Source organism: Malania oleifera, chromosome 9, assembly GCF_029873635.1.
Source record: "Malania oleifera isolate guangnan ecotype guangnan chromosome 9, ASM2987363v1, whole genome shotgun sequence".
NCBI classification, from domain to species: domain Eukaryota; kingdom Viridiplantae; phylum Streptophyta; class Magnoliopsida; order Santalales; family Ximeniaceae; genus Malania; species Malania oleifera.
This window is the reverse complement of record NC_080425.1, coordinates 56,484,062-56,497,451: the sequence shown is the minus strand read 5'-3', so window position 1 is coordinate 56,497,451 and position 13,390 is coordinate 56,484,062.

The window sequence follows — 13,390 nt, the reverse complement described above, 5'->3', positions numbered from 1 at the left end:
TTCAATATAATACATGATAGCCAATCATGACTATACTCAAAGGGAATGCAATAGGGGTTCAAAAAGGTGACACAACTCAAAATTCTCAATGAGTGCGTGTGCCATAAACACTCCCCCTAAGTCATGCAATTTCCCTAGTTACATGGACTTGAAATTTATGACGTGATTATTAACCATTTAGGTCCAACATGAAGTTCATAACCAAAAGATTTGAGACCAAACGGTGTCTATGAACAAGTTCATCCTAGGACGACTGAATGTGTACATGTTTTTGATTTACATTGTAGATTGGATTTGACATGTACTTACCTATACAATTATTTTGCATGCATTTTCAACAAAGGGTGAGAATAATAATTTCATTATGATTCACTCATCCTTTCAAAAATGTTTGGGCATGCATTAAACTATCTATCCTAATACATGGTTCCATTTATGGGAAAAATTCTATCAAAATTTCGGCAGCATTTGATCTATAAATTGAATATTTTTCCATTTTTTCATGTACCAAAAACCTAATAGATTCAAGCAAGCAATATAAAATAATCTACATCATGCAGATATCATTCAGTTAAAGGCATGTGAGAACCTATATCTACTACCGCATGCAATTCACATCACTATATCTGCAATGCAGGAGACATTCAAGACAAGCATGCATTTAGTAGTTCATAAAAATAAACTATCCATTAAATAATATATTCACTTTTACAAGCAATGGACAGTGGCATTCAGCTCATACACAATCGTCCAAGAAGTGTAAGCATAAATTAAATATGTTTATTGGATGAAATTTAACATTTTTGCTCCCCCCTAACTATGCAGCCAAAGAATTTCGTATTCAATTAATAATGTTTGGCATAACCAGTATTTCCTAATATGGGGATGAGCTATGAAAGCATTTTAGCTTCATTTTGAGTTTAGGATTATGATATAGTATTATTGTAAGAACCCGACCTGTGGGATATGGAATAAATAAACAAGAAAAGGGTAAAATAATAATTTGAGCAGGCTTCATCGACGAAGTCAGTGTTTTCGTCAACGAAGGCCCTTCTATTGTTCCGCGACGAAATGCATAGGTTCGTCGATGAGGAGAAGTCGAGGGATTTTGGGAAATTCTGAAATCTTAGGCTCGTTGACGAGGCCACCCCTGCGTCAACGAATTTCCTTCGCTGACTCGTCGATGAAGACACCGCCTCGTTGACGAAGTTGGCTAGGTCAAAGGCTTTATAAATATCCATTTCTTTGCATCTTGGCTAAGATGTCCAAATTTCTCTCTCTCTCTCTCTCCCTAGAACTCGAAGCTCCACTCTCTCTCTCTAGATTTCTTCATTGTTTGTCATTAGAATCGATGAACCGACGTTACTATGAGGATCAGGGAAGGAATCTCTACATGTTTTGTGGAACGGATCTTCATTTTGAGCTCTTCAGGTTTTGACCCAAAAATCAAGGTAAGGCTTGATTTTCATTTTTGTTTCTGTAGATCTGTGGAGCGTAAGATTGTAAGTAATTATTGTACTGTGATTTATAGGTTTTGGGAACTCGGTTCGTTGTTTAGGAGTCCTAGAGTTCATGTTGGGATTTTCGGGGAAAGGTAAGGGGGATCTGTTTATATCGGTCATTTTTGAAATCCGATTCAATAGAACTGTGGTTCACGATCCTGTGCATGTTTTGGCTACCTATTTGGGGAAATCTAACGGGTAAAAATTACAGGGTTTTCATGTTACATTTTGGGAAAAAAGGGGGCATCGGGTTGCATCTCTAGTTTCGTTTGAAAACCGTGGATATATTGTGTTATGGAGATGACCGTGCCTTGACTTGTTTTAAACTAAATTTTGAAAATCATGATTTTGACATTACCAAATGAATGTGGAATGAAATGTTATATGAATATGCATGGAGTTGTGATTTTCTAAAATGAGATATAGGAACGTGAGTTTCGAATTATTCTAGGTTGTGAAAGAGTGTCCGACTCTATATCCAAGGGTGTGAAATACCAGCTGCCAATGCCAAGATTTTCCGGCTCTATATCCTAGGACGTGAAATATCGCCTCTTACCGGCTGATCACCGAAGGGTGTGGATCCACCAGATGTACCAATATGATGTCATGGGAGCCTAGGGCTATGCTATGTGCTAGGAACGTCGCGTAATGCAGGTCGGCTTCGTGCCGAAGGGTGTGACGACACCGGGTTGCTTGATCATGTGTGTGTTGAGAACTATACTAGAACTGTTTTATGAAAAATAATGGAATTGTATTGAACTATGTATGTTTTATGTCATGATAACACTCATATGCCACACACCGATATAACCTGATTCTTCCTTACTGAGAGGTGTCTCACCCCTATCGTACGTACATGTTTTCAGGTCCTTCGAGTAACCAGAACTAGCGTCCTTGTGTTGGAAATGGGGTGGTCGTGTTACTGCATGAAGTACTTGTGTAAGTACTAGGACTATAACAGGGTTGTCGTTTTGGGTATTACTGGCACCCTGGTTATGTTTTGTAATACAAAACTTAGAATTTGTTTGCATAGACTCTGGTATGGTACAATGTATGTATGAAATGAACTTTTTCAATGTGTATATGTCGTGTATGTGAGTGTGTATAGGGTGTACGGGAACCCCACGGGGTTGGACCCTCCTTCATTATAGTATCATGTGCGTTTTGTATTATATAGGGACAGGTTAGGTTACTACATCACACCCTGGGTCCCTTTGTTGAGTTCGGGGCAAGACAATTATGATCAAAACCCTAAACCCCATTACTGTGTGATGGACCAAGATATGCTATATTTGAAATATTTATACTTAAGCATATATATAGCATCATTTCACAAAACAATATTGTCCATTTGAGTGAGATTAATTTAAACATGCTTATGAGATTTAATTTAAGAATTGATAGTTCTATATAAGCATGCTACAACCAATATTTTCATAAGTTAACCAACTAAAATCATATGTATATATATATATTAAGCTTAGATTGGAAATGATTACTAAAAGTCGCGTATTGGCTACAGTTTCTTCAGGTTCTCAGTATGATATTAGTGCATATTAAATTTTTAAAATTTAAGCACAGAACACTGTTAAAGCATTTAAAGTGTTATAACCCCATTTGAAAGAATTATAAGTCTTATGAATATTAAAAAATTTCTTTTAAAATACACCTCATAAGATGGTATGTAATTATCACAAAATTCACATGATAAAAATAAACACGAGGCATACAACATGCGAATCAAACATCAAATAAAGTAGAACGAGGAAGGATATACCTTTTCATTTTAGCTCCTTTTTAATTGTTTGGGCTCGAAGTGGTGTCTATTTCTCTCTCGATTTTTCCAAACCTCTTATGGTTCCTAAAATCCTTTGCACTTAAAAAAATATTAACTTGTAAAGGCATTAGTGACTAAGGCACTGAAAAAGTATGCATGACACACAGATGATATGCATTAAAACACATGTCATGCAAATTTAATTCATTTTCAAATTTTGGAAAATATGCATTTTTTAAAATCATTTTTCTAAGGGAAATGATAACTTTAACAAATACTTTCCAAATCCTCCAATTAATTGACTTTACAAAATCATTTTCAAATTTCAAACCGTAAAATCTACACAATAAAACCAAGGGAGGATTTGCAAAGACTTGACCCTCAAAACAGGGATACACAGAAATATAAGCCATTACAATCTTTATGCAAATAGCGATTAAACTTATTGCAACCGAACTCTGATACCAATTATTGAAATTTGTGTGATCCCAAGAGAGGGGTGAATTAGGTTTTAAAAACTTTTTGACTAATTTAAACATTTCTCCAATTCACCACATATCATATTTCATTTTCACATGTGTATGTAAATTAATAAAATAATAAATGTAGACATACACGTGCAACATATCTCATTTAAATAAAAGTGTGCATGCAAGTAATTAGAACTATGAATAAACAAGCATGCACATGCTGAATTTAAAGTGCATAAATTAAATGAGATAAGGAGAGAGCGACACATGATATTTGTTATCGAGGTTTGGCCAAACTAACCTACATCCTCGTCTTGGACATACCCCCCAAGGATTACACTAACCCTGGCCACTCAAACGGGCGGAGCCAAAGTCGTTTACATCCTCTCCTTACGGGGTGAGGAAACCCCCAGTTCAATTTTTGGGCTGAACCGAACTGGTCTCACTTACGGGGCTGAGACTCCCTAGTTCAATTCCGAACTGAACCCAACTGATATACTAAAAATCATTTTTGTACATAATAGTGCTTCTGAAAAAACAAGCATGGATGTACACATTAAGCTCACAAAACATGCACCCTCTAATATGAAATGAAATTATGCTTAGTAGAGAAATTGTGCTTTTTTTAAAATAAATTCCCAATCATTGAAAGATAATGTATATAATAAATGCTCCAAAGATTTAAACTATAATAAGATTTTCTCAAAAATATTTTATCAAGGTGTAACCGGAGAACCTAGGGTTTTGCTCCTAAAGGGATTTTTTGCACAAATGAGTATGAATGATTTTTGGTTTGAAAATGATGTGCAAAAATGTTCACAAGCACAAGAAAAAGTTTCTCCAAAAAAATATCTACGAAGAAAATAATGAGGAGAAACCTTTAAGTTTACTCTTAAAATGTATATGTTTATACATATGTGTATAATTATAAAATATAGAGAACACTATAGAAAACTTAAAATTTTTAAAATTTCACAAAAAATAAAATAAAAATTCCAAAAATCTCATAGGAACCAAAAAATTTCTAAAGTTTCATAAAAATCTCATAAATTTAAAAAATATCATTAAATTTAAAAAAAATTCTATATTTTTTTTTGAATTTTTTATTTTTATTTCTACATTTGAGTGTTCTTATTACTATTATTATTACTACTGCTATTATTACTAAATATAATGGTGTCTGACGCACCTTATAATTTCAAATTAAATTTTATTTGCCAAAATTTATTTTGATTCTACTAACAATTTATTAATGCATGTGTTTTAAAGAAAATAATAATATAAGTTTAGGTATATAGTGCTAAATTTAGGCAAGCATCTATTCAATTTTTAAAATTTAATGATTTGGAAATCAGGTTAATATTATAAATGGTGCTCCTTCTAAAATTAAGCATTTTTTTATATTTAAAAAATTTTAAATTATTTTTTATTGATCAAAATTTTTATTCTCAACCTCTACGCGTAGAAATTCCTGTAGAGTTGCACATTCTCTACTGAACAAAAAATTGGATGAAAAAAAAAACAAGAAGAAGTTGATAAAGGAGTCTCAAATTTCTAAATCCAGAAATGCATCTGCTATTGCTACTACCATTTTGCTCTTTTGAATCCCCATGAAATACACTGAGGTATCTTCGTTAAGGTACTTTCACGACTTCCATTGGCATCTGTCATTCGTGCTTCCAAAAACATAAACATGTTTATACTTAATACACAAATGAGATGATGTAGTTTGTCATAATTAAAAAAGAGATTGGACTCAAAAAGTCAACATTTTTCCCCTTTTTGATAATGACAAAAACAAGAGCAAAATTGAGTTAACCTGAAAAGGCTCTCCTAACAATAAGTACAGTTAATTTAAGTACTATTCAGGATAATGTGCATTTTATATATTGAAACTTTCTTTGAAAAGGATATTCAACTAAAACACAATCACATGATGACTCACACGATGCATGAAGTATCATGCCTATCATTTTCCATTTTGTAAACAAAAGGATAGGGAGAAAGGAATAATAATTTTGCTCATAAAACATCTCCCCCTATTGTTATCAGTAAAAGGGCAAAAAAAATATCTACTTTGAAAAGGCGAGCATTAAAAACAATCAAAGCCCTTAATTTTTTGAGTTTTAGGGCAAAAATTGATTTTATAAAATTATAAGTAGCATATGTCTTGAGTTTTAAAAAAAAAATATCTCCCCTTTGAATATTATCAATAAGAACAAGGGTTTGATATCACTTTAAAACTAAATTATATCAGCAATCTCAAATTAAATTATAAAATAGAGTCAAGACCTTTGATTTAGATTGATGTAAATTTAAATAATACACAAAAAAGATGGACAAAAATTGAAAAATTTGTACACATTTAAATAAAAGGCCAGAAAAATCTACACACAAAACATGGAAGATCCATTTAATGTGTGCTGTACCTTCAAAATTTAAGCTGCCCTAAAAAATAGGAACAGTAATAGTTTGATATTCTAAAAAATAAAAAAGCCAATTGGTTGGATGATCTTTTCATAACAAACCAAATGGTAGGATAGGTGGGTGAGAATTTCCAATGTCTTTTGAAAGTATGTGCCTTCCTTGTACCTAAGAACCGCTTCTATACTATAGTATTCTACATTAATTTTTATGTTTTGAATTATTATAACTCTCAATTTCCTTATCTTTTAGAATATTTTTTTACCTATAATTTTCCTCTCTTCTTTTGAATTTAGAAAATTAAAACCACTACAAAATGGCTAGTTTGCATTTGAAAAGATAAAGTTTGTGGTACTTAATAGAGATTTGGATAAGAATGATTTTCCTTATTTTATGGTGTTCAAGTTTTAATCCTCTGCCTCTTTTCAAATAGTAGTTTTTTTTTTCTTTTTTGAGTCTTTTTCCTCGAAGTTCACTCCTGATCAAATTGCACTTGTGCCCAATATCTATGCTATAAATACATGTTGATGTAAACTTGTGGAGTTTAAGTTTTGCATTTGAAAGGAAGAAGAACATGGATCAAGCAGTGAATTGTAGTAGTAATAAAGGGTGCATAGATGATGATGAAATGCCAACGAGATTGAATGTAAGTTTTTCAAAATTGTATAAATGGCCAGAAGCAGATGTGGCCTTCGTGAAGAATATGATGAACACGAGGAATGATGTGACACCAAAGACTGCGTCTACTTCGTATGATCAGTATTGTCAAGAATGCAACCTGTTTGCATGTAGGCAAAAATTCTTGAGGAGTTACATTTTCTCTATGAAAAAAGAAACACTTGTACAACGAGCGAATAAGTGGATCAAAGATAAGAAGAAAAAGAAGTTGATGAAGGAGCAATCTACTCAAATTTTTGAATCTATGGATGAGTTTGCAACTACTACCACCAAGAGCTCTAATCATGCTTTTCTCGGCTTTGGTTCTATGTATTTGTTTTCTTGCATCACCAGAGTGAAAGTTCATCCGCTTAATTAAAGTTCTTTCGTAGTTAGGATTATTAATTCATGGTTAATGTTTAGTTTTTAAATCATGGAAGGATTTTATTTATTTATTTATTTATTTATTTGATACAGATCAAGTCTTATGTAATTTTTGTAGAGTTTTAATCAATGTTCAGACTCATCAATTCACATTATTTTCCTATTCAAATTTTGATTTGATCAAACATAATCACATTTAGATGTTCTTCCATTTAAATTTCCAAACTTTAAATCTTTCCCTGTAACTATTTTAATTTTTAAAATTCTTGATACATATATATATATACACACCACTCCCCTCACTCTCTAACTCTTTCTCTTTCCGTTTTTTTCTTTCCCATCTTGCCTCTTCTCTCGGATCTCTCTCTCTGATTTCTTCCTTTCTCCTCAATTATCTATTTCTTCTCTTGGATCTCTCTCTTTATCCCTTATTTCTTTGCAGGTCAAAATATTTCTCAATAGATGAATCCCCTCTTTTCCTATTATTGAATTCTCTTTTGTTTTTGAATTTCATTGTGTTTTTCCTAGATTTTTGTGGGAACCAAACTGGTTTAATGGGGCTCAGGTTAAGCTGAAATAACCTAGGTTAGGTTAATAGGCTTAGGTTAGATGGGTCGTGGGGTTAGTTTTAGTCTGGGCTTGGGAAATGGGTTTAATCTAATATTGGGCTTGGGAGTTTTTGATTTTGGGCTAAGTTAGGTTGGGTTGGATTTGGGTTGTTGCAAGTTGGGCCGTGGGGGTTTAGTTTAGTGTTGGGTTAAGTGGGTTACTACGTTGCCAGAGTCAGTTGATTGGGTTGGGATGGATTGGCTGGGTCCAAGTGTTTGACTTTGACCAAGGTCAAGTTGACCCAGTTTCTTGGGCCAGGTCTGATTTTCGGATCCGGGTCCTTTGACTCAAGTTTTTGGGTTTGCTTTCTTCAAATCTAGGTCAAAAATCGAAGTATGTTTTGGGGCTTTTGGGTGAATTTTTTGTACAAGTTTTGGGGAACTTGGTTTTGGTACAAACTTAAATCTTACCCTAAAACTATTTTAATTTTGAAAATTCTTGATACATATATATATACCATTTGTTGCGGTAACTTGGGGACCAAGCTCATACACATATGAGGTAATTCAAGCAAAATTTTTAGATAAAATAAAATTGGGGATTCATCTAATAAAAATATTAAGTGATCAAATAAAAGGCATCCAATCAGTCGAATCTATAAAATCAATGAATAAAACTTGATGTTCAAAATTAAAAATAATAATCTATACTATTAATTAAAAAAAAAAGGGAGGCAACTTTCAATCTACATTATCTTTTCCCTTATTTTTTCTACAATTCCTTAATTTTACTAGTTATCTTATAATTACAATATTAACCAATAGTATTAGTTTTAATTTTACATTTTTCATTTAAAACATTTTGTATTTTCATTTTCATAACAAAATTGCAACATAAGCAATTTTGCATTTTCAACAGCTCTTTAGTTTCAATATTATAAATAGATCCAGTTAATACAAATTACTAACAACATATGTATGTATGTATGTAAATATATATATATATATATATATATATATGCATGTGCGTATAATTATAGAATATATAAATGCCCAGTGTTACATAATATAGAGAACACCATAGAAATCTTAAATTTTAAAAATTTCACTAAAAAAAAACTCCAAAAATTTCATAGAAACAAAATTTTTTTGAAAGTTTTGTAAAAATATCATAAATTTTAAAAATATTTTTAAATTTTAAAATAATCCAAAATTTTATTAAATTTATACTTTTCATTTCTACATTTGAATGTTATTATTATTATTATTATTATTATTATTATTATTATTATTATTATTATTATTATTATTATTATTATTTTGAATACGATGGTGTCTGGCGCCCTTTATAATTGCAAATTAAATTTTATTTGCCCAAATTTATTTTGATTGTACTAACTTTTTATCATTGCATGAGTTTTAAAGAAAATAATAATATAAATTTAGGTGTATAGTGCTAAATTTAAGCAAGAATCAATTGAATTTTTAAAATTTAATGATTTGGGAATCAAGTAAATATTATAAGTTAAATGTAGTGGTGCTTCTTCTCAAATTAAGGATTTTTTATGTTTAAAAAACTTTAAATTAATTTTTGTTGATTAAAATTTTTTATTCTCCAACCCTATTGGCTATTTATTATTACATTGTTTTAAAACAACAACAACGATGACAACAATAACAACAACAACACCAAGAATGATAATAATAATAATAATAATAATAATAATAATAATAATAATAATAACATGTGTTAGAACACCTATTATACTACCAGTTATTGGTCACGTAGGTCCAAGGAAGTCAATATTTTGACGCCCCATATGTTATTATTTACAACACATTGTTTTGAGGAGGTCCTCTGCCTATTTGCAACAAGAATAGCTTATGTTAGCTCTAAAAATCGAATCGACACGAGCATTTATAACTATGGCAATCACCTATAATCAAGAAAAAAAAACCTTAGAAGACTCTCAGTGATCTTTGGGCGCATTATTTGACGGTCAAATCAGTATCGAGATAAAGTATATGATAATGTGATTATAGTTGCCTCATATAAAGTGTTAGAGTGTCCCTTTTATAGGCTTCGTCCAAGAAGTTAAATGCTCCAAATTAATGCAAGGTGATCCCTGACATTTTAAGGAATTGCACCTTCACAATATCCCACATTGATGGTGAGCTACTCCCTCATAATGACCACTAGTAAATGACCTTCATGGAGTTTAAATGTTCTTAGTGCAAAGTTGCTTCTCCTTCCATCGAATATCATCCACTCTTGAATTGAGCCATTAATGAAACTTTCGAAGTTTCCATTTGCACAATTAATTTAGACTTGTGTTTTTAAGTTCAAGATTGAATTCTCCCTCCGAAGCCTTTAATCTACGCAAAGCTCAATTTTTGCACATGAACTACTGCTCGGTTCTTCCATCTAAGCTGGACCTCAGTTTTTATACCAAAGCAAATAAAAATGTAGAGATTAAGTTTTGCATTAGAAAGGAAAAAGAAGATTGATCAAGTAGTGAATTGTCGTAGTAATTGAGGGTGCATAGATGGTGATGAAATGCCGACGAGATTGAATGTAAGCATTAAGAAATTGTATAAATGGCCAGAAGCAAATGTGGCCTTTCTAGAGAATATGATGAACACGAGGAATGATCACTATTGTGTCTACTTCGCATGATTAATATCGTCCCGAGTGCAATTTGTATATGTGTAGGCAAAAATTCCTCCGGAGTAACACTTTCTCCAAGAAAAAAGAAATGCTTGTACGATGAGCGAAGAAGTGGAAGAAAGATAAGAAGAAAAAGAAGTTGATAAAGGAGCAAGCCACTCAAAATTTTAAATCCAAAGATGAGTCTGCAGTTACTACTACCAAGAGATCTAGTCGTGGTTTTCTTGGCTCTATTTCTATGTATTTATTTTCTTGCGTCACCAAAGCAGAAGTTCATCCAATTTATTAAAAAGAAATTTCCCGATTAGGATTAATTCATAGTTGATAAGCAGTTTTGGGCCATGGAATGACTTTTTCAGTAAAAAAATAGGTTTATGTAATTTTTGTAAAGTGTAATCCATATTTAGATTAATCAATTCATATTATTTTTCTATTTAAGTTTTGATTTGATCATCATAATTACCATGTAGTTTCCCTTTTTCCCATATTTTTAAAAATATACTATCAAAATTGGATTAATTATTCTTGGATGTTCCTTCTGCTTGGATTGAATCAATGAAGAAACAATATATTCTGATATTCTTCACAAGAAGTCAATACTATTTTCTACTTCATATTTTTAATTTCAAATTTAAATACTACACTAAAACTGATTTTAATTCTATATATATATATATGCAATTTGGAGGAACAACTTGGACGGCTTGGAGACTGTGCGACTAGGCATGATCCTATTGGCTTAAATCTAATTGCTTTCTTTGACTTTTCATCCACCCCCACCCATTTAAGCTCTATCTACCTTTTAAATTTAAGCAAATTTTACAATTAAAAAAATGATAAGAATTGGGATTTAAGATCCAATAGGAAGCACTAGCATAAAATCAATGGGTCAAAATCTTACACATAAAAGAACAATTCATACTAAAAAAATTAGGCAACTTTCAATCTATATTTTCTTCTCTTATTTTTCCTACAATTTCTCAATTTTACAAGTTATCTTATGATTGCAATATTGACAAATAGCATAATTTTTAATTTTATTCATTTTCAACATTTTGTATTTTCATTTTCTTAACAAAATAATAATATAAGTAATTTTGCATTTTGAGAAATCCTATAATTTCAATATCATCAATAGCACTAATACTAAATACTAACATCTATACCTTGTTAGAGTCCTGCTATAGATGAAAGAGAAATATAGTAGATAAGTCAATCACTCAAGAAGTCTATAAATCTTTATATATATCTGTCTATCTATAAAGATTTATAGACTTCTTGAGTGATATATATATATGGATATGTATATAATTATAAAGTATAAAAATGCCCAATATAGACACCGTAATTTTAATTGAGCCTCTCTTTTCCTCTTAGTAAGGGGTCACTTCATAACAATATGGTAATTTACGTAAGGAAGGATTGATTCTTTTTTTTTGGAAATTTGAAGGTAGTTTTTTAAATTTCTTATCGAGTCCTTGTGTATTTGAAATTGAGTCCCTATTACTTTAAAATTGAGTCCCTGTCATTGAGTCCTTGAAATTAAGTTCTTATTATTAAGTCCATACGATTGAGTCCATTTTATTAAGCCCTTATTTTAAAATTGAGTCCCCGTTATTAGGTCCTTTTTATTAAGTCCTTATGTGTTTGAAATCGAGTCCCTATAAAATTGAGTCCTATTCTGATGAGTTTTTTTTGTTTTTTTAGTCCTTTTGATTTCCTAAAACTAAGACTACCTTCTACCTTTTGGTAATTGTGGGTCCTACAAGGCCATTGATAGAAAAAGAAATAAAAAATTTTATTATGTTAGCAAGGGACACATACGAGGGTAAAGATTCAAATACAATACAAGGGATACATATGAGGGGGTACAGATTCAAATATAATACAAGGGATTGGAAGCATAGTGCCACCCTCCAAGCATTGAGAGAGAAAGAAAATTAGAAAGTGCGGGGGAGATTCTGCCAAATTGAAAAAAGGAGAGGTTACAGAAGATAAACTCTGCAGAAACTCTACAAAGATTGAGTAAAGAAGAGAGGAAGCAACCACACAATCACAGACAGACAACAAAAAGGAGAAGAAGACCGGAGGAGCCAAGACTATCTGTAAGTCCTATTTCCTTCTCCCTATTTCAATTCACTACAAATTGTACTAGAATTTGTGTGTAGGCACCCTCATTATATTCTCAGGTTCAAGATTGAACCCGAGCTGAACCCTCAAAGCCCCAAACCTGAGTTTGAGTTCAAACTCGTCAAGTAAGATCATCAGGCCCGGACCCCCCCCCCCGACCCGAATTGCAGCTCGGGTTCCAAATCGTTGTTCAAGCTCAGACCAAACCTCCCCAAAGTCTAAGTCATTTTCACTTAAAGAGCCCCAGGCCCATCATCTTTTGTTTTTAAAAAAGAGGAGCCTATTTTGTAAACCCTGGCTCGAGTTCATTTTTGAAAATCAAAGCCCAACTTAAATCAGAACCGAGCCCATTTTTTTAAAACTAAAATTGGGCCCATTTTCTTTTAAAATTAACTCCAGGTTGGCCCAATTTTTTTTTAAAAAAAACACCCACAACCCCTTTTACAATTTAACCCATGCCTATCTTTAAAACTTACCCAAGCCCTTTTCATTTTAAAAATTTTAACCGGGCCAAGTCCATGTGAAAAAACCCAGATTTAACATTTAAGAAACCTGAGGCCCAACTTAAAACTAATACCTGAGGCCCACTGTTTTTAAACCCAATAAAAAGCCCATTCTAAAAACTAATCTAAAAGCCAACACGTGCCAAGCTGCACACGTGACACCCTCGCTCACCCTGAGTGGACTCGTGCGAGTCAACATGGGCATCACTCAATCGGGTGAAGATGAGTTAATCCGTTTTCTATACCACCCCAACCTACTCAAAACCCTAAACCAAACCTAAGAACCTAACACTAACAGATCTGAACCCTGATTTTCAACCGAACACC